A 9,544-nucleotide genomic window follows, 5' to 3' on the forward strand; every position below is an offset into this window, starting at 1 on the left:
CTGGGCTGGGCTACACTGAAGCCAGGAGCTTCATCCAGGTCTCCCACTTGGGTGCAGGGGCATGAGCCATCTTCTGCTGCTTTCTCAGGTGCATTAGTAGGGAGCTAGATCAGAAATGAATCCAGGACTCTAACCAATGCCAATATATGCATTGTGCAGTGCGTGCAGTGTGTGCATCATGTGCAGTGCATGCACAGATGTAGTGTGCAGTGCATGCAGTGTGTGCATTGCAGAGTGCATGTTTTGTGTACAATGCACAGTGCTTCAGGGTACAGTGACCAGTGTGTGCAGTGTACAGTGCATGCAGTGCTGCCATGCATGCAGTGTTGCAGTGTGCAATGCATACAGTGTTCGCAATGGAGTGCAGTGTGTGCAGTGTGCAGTATTGACATGTGCAGTGTATATTGTGTTGCAGTGTGCAGTGTGTGCAGTGCTTCAGTGAACTGTGTGCAGTGAATGCAGTGTGCAGTACAACACTGCACACACTGCCATCTGTACATGGCTCACACTGCAACACTATACACATTGCACACTGCATGCACTTCACAAACTGCAACACTGCACACATTGTGCATGCTGCACAATGCATGCACTTCACGCACTACACACTTGATACACTGCACACACTGCAACACTGAACATTGCACCACTGCACCACTGCATACTGCAAACACTGCATGCACTGCAACAGTGCACATTGCAACTCTGACAGCAGATGATGCACACTGCACAGTTACACACTCCACTGCATGCACTGCAACACTGCACATTGCATACTCTGCTGTGCACTGCTTGCACTGCCCACTGCACATTCCACTGCACACACTGCACATTGCATGCACTGCAAGGTCTTTACTGAACATTGCAACACTGCATGCACTGTACACACTACAACACTGCATGTACTACACACTGAGCACACACTGCACACTGAGTACACTGCACAGCGCATGCACTGCGCACCACATACTGCACATTTCTCAATGCACACTGCTTACACTGCAACAGTGCAGACACTGCAACACTGGAACACTGCATGCACCCATTGCCCACTGCACACACTGCCTGCACTGCACCCACCGCACTCACTGCACTCACTGCACACTTCACCGCTGACTGCATGCAGTGCACACATTACACATTGCAACACTGGAGCACTGCACACACTTTACACACTTCACAGTACACTTCATACACTGCACACACTGCATACTACAAACAGCAACACAGCATGCACTGCAACACTACATGCACAGCACACTGCATGCTGCCACACTTCACACACTACACACCACATGCACTGCGCATGCTGCACATGGCACACATGCACCACACACTTCACATTGGCACACACTGTATTCTCACTGCATACACTGCATTCACACTGCACAAAGCATGCACTACACACACTACAGCACTACAAGCAATGGTTTAACCTGCTGTGCAACAACATGTGCCCCAGTCTGCAATTTCTATTATAATTTTTACTTTATAAAATGAGAACATCAGTATGAATATTTACATCTTTTTCTTCTTATTTAAGATCATCTTCATTTCTCACTGGCTATGTAATACCCATAGAAATGAAAAAAATTGTCAATTTGTACACTTCTATGCATAATTTTGTGCACATATTGTCAAATATATATCTTGACTTGTCAAATATATATCTTGTTGAGAATGCATCTTGATAATAATGATTATACTGACAAATATAAGAAAAGTTGGAATCCTTACATTATTATGATCTTCTCATCATGAAAATGGATACCATTAATTTATTTGACCTTGATTTTTTCACATTATTTTATAATATTTGTTTAAAACTATTGCTTATCTATCAGCCTCATTACTAATTATATGATCATCATTTTATCATAAACATTTAATGTTATTTACAATTATTTAAAAGTGCATGGAAATATTTATGGCATAATAATGAGTTATGAAATATATTTTTATTATGTGATAGCTTTCCTGCTAGAATACATGAAAAGATAGATTATAATCATTTAGCTTTAAGATCTTGAGCTTTTTATTTACTTAATTGTGCAATTTGAATAGAAACTAGTTAATACACTTGTAGTTTTTAATGTGCTGACATTGATCATGTATCCTTGAAGTGTATAAATTCTAACTCTAGTGTCTAAAAACATAATTAAACAAGCTGTTATTCTCTTTGTGATTTACCTCTTCAAGCTGTGACCATGAGATTAGCCAAGGATTCTAGGTCATTATTCAGCACACGTGGTTTCTTTCCAAGATACACAAGCAGCAGAAATTTACCCTTTGCTTAAAGAGTTTTGTAAACAGCTTTGTGTTCTTCAGGAATCTGGATTTACTATGAGTGAGATTGCACCTAAGACTATTTACATTTGATGTTTTCTTTTTGGTCTTTTTCCTTTACTTGTTATGTGTCCTTATAGGTATTTTCATTACCTCTTATTCTCCAAGAAAGGATTATCATAATCTATTTCCAAAATGCCCAAGGAAATCCCATTTCATTAGTTCTTTCCCAAAAAATTATACAGACAATTTGGGTGGCATCACACAAAAGTTAAACAATAACAGCTTCATAGTACAAAGGCTAGCCCAGCACATATTTAATTTATTCTAATGGTTGATCCTTATTTCTGAGGGAATCTCACAGACCTTCAGATTTTGATATTTATTTTTATGGTTTTCAGATATTTTAATGTATTCAAAGCCAATTTTACAAATACTTATATTTTGTTCTTAAAAAGACAACTATTTTTACTATGTCTGATATCGGGAAACTTTACATTGTTTAAGTATCCATTGCTCTCTGCTCTGAACAAAGATATAGGCAATTTTCTATGTTTGTGGCCAAGCATTAAACTCGTTGTTGGTCATACTTGCATGACCCTAAGTAAGCAATGATCACAGATCCCAATATAATGATCTATAGGTTGGCTATATAAAGTGAGCTACAGTCGAACAGAAGATATCTATTCACTCATATCTGCTCTACTGTGGAGATTACTGAATGATGTAATCATATGTTGGTGTGTTTAAATTGACACATACCAAAGATACAAATAATATTAAGATGCACATTCTAGAAATTATGGAACATAACAGTAAATAGATGGGGTGGTTGCAGGTGGGAGGGAGGTTATGGAGAGAAAAGCTGCAATAATCCAAAGTTGTACTTTGGAGATCTATGTTTATTAAATAAAAGTTGAAAAAAAATTAAAAAAAAAAGCAAGGAAAAAAAAGAAATCTTCAGTCGGCTGGTTGACTCTTCAGATGGGTACAACAATCGAAGTGGGGCTAAGTTGAAGGCAGGGGACAGGAATTCCAACCAAGTCTTCCTTCCACATGTGTGGCAGGGACTTAAGTATCTAAGCTATCATCTGTTGCATTCCAGGCACATTAACAGGGAGCTGGATCAGTAGCAGAGGCAGGTCTCAATCTTAGGAATTGAGACCTGTATACTGTATGTGGGTATCCTAAGGAGCAGTTTAACCAGCTATGCCACAAAGCCCATGCCTATAATACTTTTTGACATATCTTTACATACACACACACACACACACACACAAACGCACATGTATATGTGTTTTACCTTCTGGTACCTGATAAACAACCTACAGTAGAAAACATCTAGTACTTAGAAATAGTTTAACAAAACTGTTAAGACAAACCTAAAGCATTCTTTACAAGTGAGAAAATAGGGACTGGCATTGTGCACAGATGGTTATTCTGCTGCCTGTAAAATCAGCAGCCAGTAAGAGTGCAGGTTTGAGTCCCAGCTTCTCTGTTTCCATTCCAGCTCCCTGCTAATGCACCTGAAGAAACAATGGAAGATGACCCAAGTGCTTTGTACCCTGCCACCTCATAGGAGATTAAGGTAGAGTTCCTGGTTTCAGGCTTCAGATTGGCCTTTTCCTTGGCCATTGTGACCATTCGAGAAGTGAACCAGTGGATAGAAAATCTCTCTCTCTTTCTGTATCTGCACTTCAAATAAATAAAATAAATCTTTTATAAAAAGTGAAAAAATATTGAAATAAACTATTATATACCACCAAAATGTGATTGAAAATAAAGTAGGAGTTAAAATTTGGATATCTAAATTAAAAATTTACACCAAGAAGAATACAAAATGATGACATTATACATTAAGGTTAAAAACAATATTTCTCAGTGACACTGTATCAGTTACTAATTTTTATGTAAACAGTAATACAGCTATGACTTTCCATAAAGAGCAATAGCTGTTGCAAGTAATAAAGAAATTAACAACAACAAAAGGGAACATTTTAACACACCTTTCTGGATCCAAGGTAGACTAAATGAGCAAAACCTTGTAAAGATCCTGAAGTACTAAGTATGTATCATTAGTAACTTCATATTTATATTTGAACATATATGACTATATTTTGAATATGTATAAGTACATATTAATATATTTAACATTTAATTCAAATAATAAAATATTATACTTTTTAGACCAAAATGTTCAAAAACGTCAATAATTTTTATGCTATAAAAGGAATTCTTAATACTTTCAAAAATATAAATAATACAAATGGATTCTCTGAATTCTTTTCAATAAAACTAAATTTGTAAAGAAACAAAAATGAAAAATTCATCTACTGAAAACTAAACACAGTGTCAAACTAGATCAAACTGGACAGACAAATACAGTTGCCACACTTGTCAAAATTAAAATGGGACTTACCAAAATCTGTGGCTTACAACCAAGACAATTATCAATAACATTCAAAAGCATTAAATGTATCCATCCATAATAAATAGGAAAATATTATAAAATGAACACTAAGTTTTATAAAGTTTTTTTAAAAAATCAACAATATAATAAACCAACAGAAAGCAGAAGAAGTTGAAATAATCATCATGTAAGTGGCAGTGTACCTAGCAGTGTTAGGTTACTAAAGCTGTTTGAATAAAGAACATTCCCTCACGGTACCTCTGGATGATTTGGATTTTAGAAAAATCACTAGTATCAGAACACAGGTTGATTTATTTTCTCATCAAAATAGCAGTGTTAACGTCATAATCATTAGCAAAATATGGCTAGAATTAGATTATATTTATAGAAATCTTTACTAATGAGATCTTTTAAATTTATAGATACATAGTATTTTTCAACAGCCACAAAATAAATACTCCTTCTAGCATAACTTCCTCCTATTGATAGTTTACATATATTTACAGTAACTTACAGTATATTGCAACAGTTATTCTATTGAAATGTTATTTTTTCAGTGTTTTTTACATTTGTAAGAACATTGATGGATATGATGCTTTCTATTTCATCAATATTAAGTTAAAGCTGCTGAATATCCTTGGAGAACTAATAAAGAAGGTAGAAATTTTTCCACATTAATGTTGTCAAATGACAGTAGATTTAAGAGGTAATGAACATTATTTACTTGAAAAGAAAATGTTTTCCCTTATGCAATTACTGTTAGAGGAATCATTAGCCACAACAAAAGCTCTATGAGTCAGTAAAACATATGCTTCTTTCTATAATTTATACTTCTTCTTAACAGTCTGTGATCCCTTGGGTCAAGATTACTTTAGAAATACAAAGAGGGCCCTAAAACGAAATAATTTCTATTATAAAATGAACATGCAAATTATCTGCTAAATTACTTGTACTCAATTAGTAATTTTACATAATGACATACATTCTCTTTGGGTCCCTTCAGCCTGTGACAGATAACACTTTACAAATGTTACTTAAGTTCCAATTACAGCACAAACCTTCTAGAAATGTACTATTAATCTAAATATGCCACCATGAGCAATCCTGGTATTTGTTAGGCAAACTGTGATTCAACATTTCTGCTAAAGGGTACCTTGGCTCATTCTGAATGCAACACTTCTTATGTTATTTTAAATATGAAAGACTTAAAAGAGTCAATTCTTTAGTTTGTTAAGTGAATAATACATAGTACAGTTATTAGAGGCAGTTTATTTGGCATTTAATTTAGAAAGTTCAGTTATAAAAATGTGTCGTCTGATCTAAAAAAGCTCCCTTTTCTGATACTTAATTTTAAAACACTTACACAATCCATAGCTATTGCTGATCTCACCACAGTGCTTTGTTTGAATTTTTCTACTCCTGTCATAGTTTGTCTTTTAAGCTATTATGTAGAATTCACTTACATTTAGTGCAACTATGAGAATAAACATTATTTACTAGTTTAACAAATACTTAATGAATACCTGCAATATGCCAGGAATAGAGTGGTGAAGAAGGGAGAGCAGGTCTTCCACTTCAAGAAGCTTACACTCAGGGGTGAGCCTTGTGGTGCAGAGGATTAAGCCACCACTTGGGATGCCTGCATCCTCCTATCAGAGTGCCTGGTTCAAACCCTGGCTCCTGTGTTCCTGATCCATTTACTTGCTAATGCGCCTGAGAAGGCACAAGTATGCAAGTAGTTGCCCAAGTAGGCAAGATCCTGCCACTCCTGTGGGAGACCTGGATGGATTTCCCGGCTTCTGATGTCAGCTTGGCTTAGCCCTGACTGTTGAGGGCATTTAGTGAGTAAATCAACGGATGGAAGATCTCAATCTCTATCTCTCCCTCTTTCCCTGTCTCTCCCTCTCTCTCTGTCACTCTGCCTTTCAAATAAATGAATAAATCCTGGAAGCCAGTGTTGTGGGTCAGCCTCTGCTGGCATCCTATCTATCTACCAGTTTGAGTCTCAACTGCTCCACATCCAATCCAGCTGCCTGTTAATGCACCTGAGAAAGCAGCAGAGGATGACCTAAGTCTTTGGGCCCTTGCCACCTATTTGGGAGACCCCAATGGAGGTCCAGACTCCTTGCTTCAGCCTGGCCCAATCTTGGCTGTTGTGGCCATTTGGGGAGTGAACCAGCAGATTATCACCTTTTCTGTCTGTCTCTCCTTTTCTCTCTGTAACTTTGCCTTCCAAATAAAGTAAATAAATCTTTAGAAAAAGCAGTTCTTTAAAAATAAGGGTTTTCACTCAGATCATTTGTGTCTACATGCATACAAGTTATGTGCATGAATGTGTATGCATAGATGTGCAGGAAAGAAATAGGCAACGACTAGAGGGACAAGAATATACCAAATGGTTTAAAACTCTTAATCCCAGAGTTTCAAGATTTATTTTATTTCATATTTAAAGTACAAATAATGCAAAATAAGTTGAATCACACAATATTGGAGAAAAATAGTCTTATTAGGTATGTAAAATATTTTATTATGACAATAAGGTAACTCAAGTGTAATTTTTCTCCCTTTTTGTTGAGCAAAGATAGTGCTTTTGGATAAATCAATGAGAAGGCAAAAGAAAATAAAGCATAAAGTGAATTGCAGTTATCACAGGTAAAATTCAAAAGGGTTGAAAAAATAGTAGAACCACCACTTAGAATAAAAGAATGTAGTCCAGAGAGGTTGTCAATATTTGAAACCTTTCAGGTTGGTTCACAGGAGGAAACATTCCCTTTTCCAGTGACATTGCTTGTAAACCAGATGGAACACTAACTTGGGTTAGTGGGTAACACAATTTTACAGCCAACTTGAAAAGGACACACCAGGTGTTTTAGCAAATTATTGCATTATTCATCGACAGCACTTAATAGACAAGAATTTTTGAAAAATACTTCACAAATCAATGGAGTTACTGCTATTAAAACCTAAAATACAGTGATCATACAAAATGTATACAAATTTCAGTAATGATAGGCTATTTGGCAAACGTTTCTCCTGAAATACAGTGGTTCTCCAGAGACATTTGTTTGAATGTTTATAGTAGATTTTTTTTTTTGTTCCCTGAAAAATTTGAAATTGCAATGCAGAAAATGATATGATCATTTTTCTGATACATATTCAAACTGAGAAGAGTTTCTTATTTGGCACATTGAAATCCATGCATATCAGGGATTTTCAAAAAGTTCATAGAAAATACGTAATGAGAAAAACTAGGCATGGATTTCATTTTTTGCAACAAAATAAATTGATCTTTTAATTTTAATTGTCTTTGAAAATTTTGGAAATATTCTCATACTAGAGTTTAAATAAGCCAGAGGAGTTTCAGAGAAATGCTATGATTTTTGTGGTCACGTGTGATAGCATATCACACATTACAATTGGGCCATCTCATCTGTTAGATTTTAATATTTCCTTACTTGCCCCATTTCACAAGCTCTGTAAATTTTTACATACTACTCAGCTTCTATTGAATTTATTTCCTTCTTTTATTATATGAATATAAGTATGGATTGAATATTTGTTTCCCTGAAGTTAGGAGTTTATTCCCTGGTGTCTTATGTTAATGGTAGTATGGGGGTGGAAGATTAACCCAATTATGATGGTTAGAGGTAAGGCCCTTGAAAATTAATTAGGTTGGATTTGGGTATTAGCATAAGATCTCCTGATTGAATCCTGGGGGCCTTACAGAAGGTTTCGGACATAGACAGGTAAGAGCACTTCTTGTCTCTTACCATGTGATGCTCTGTGCCACTTCATGACTACCACCAAGAACACCATCACCAGAGACATACTGAACCGATGGGACCAGCCTAATCTCAGGCTGTGAAACTCCAGAGACATTAGTTTTTTTGCTGTTGTTGTTGTTTTTTATTTGAAAGTCAGAGTGAGGCAGAGAGAGAGAGAAAGAGAGAGAGGTCTTCCATTCGCTGGTTTAATCTCCAATTGGCTGCAACGGCCGAAGCTGCGCTGATCTGAAGCCAGGAGCCAGGAGCTTCTTCCGGGTCTCCCATATGGTGTAGAGGCCCAAGGACTTGGACCATCTTCCATTGCTTTTTCAGGCCAAAGCAGAGAGCTGGATCGGAAGAGGAGCAACGGGACCAGAGTCGGTGCCCACATGGGATGCCGGCGCTTCAGGCCAGGGTGTTAACCCGCTGAGCCACAGCGCTGGCCCCTTCAGAGCCATTAGTTAAAAGAAGCCTCTTCCCTTTAAAAAGTTAACCTGCTTCACGTATCTTGTTATAGTGACAAAATGGAATAATACTCTGATGTCTCATTATTTACACTAATAAACATTTTTTTAATTTATTTTGGCTTACCTCTCTAGCCAACCAATCTCCCTCCCTCCCTCCCTCCCTCCCTTCCTTCCTTCTTCTTTCTTTCTTTCTTTTTCTTTTTTCCCTTCCACCTCTCTCTCTCTCTCCTTCCCTCCCCCTCTCTCTCCTTCCCTCCCTCCCTCCTTATTTTCTTTCTTCCTCCCTCTATGCCATTTTATGCCACCAAAGTCTCTACACTACATGCACAAGAATGGAAGTGCTGAAAAGGGGATCCAATCCTACTATGAGAAAAATATTTTTAAATTTAAATTCCAGTGTCACTTTCCCAGAACTGAGTTTTCATATCCTTATCTTTCTGGCTCTTGGCTTAAAGTTTTGGTTGGTCAGCTTTTCATTTCATCACAAATCCCATCACTGCTGTAACTATCTCTGTTTCACTTGTATTTCAGTTTGATGCCATCCTCCTCAGTTTTGTAAAGATTTATCATGTCACTGTGTTCATGGATTGCTCAACTACCATTCCAACAGCTGTTAT

This window comes from Oryctolagus cuniculus, chromosome 8 (genome assembly GCF_964237555.1).
Source record: "Oryctolagus cuniculus chromosome 8, mOryCun1.1, whole genome shotgun sequence".
Classification (NCBI taxonomy): domain Eukaryota; kingdom Metazoa; phylum Chordata; class Mammalia; order Lagomorpha; family Leporidae; genus Oryctolagus; species Oryctolagus cuniculus.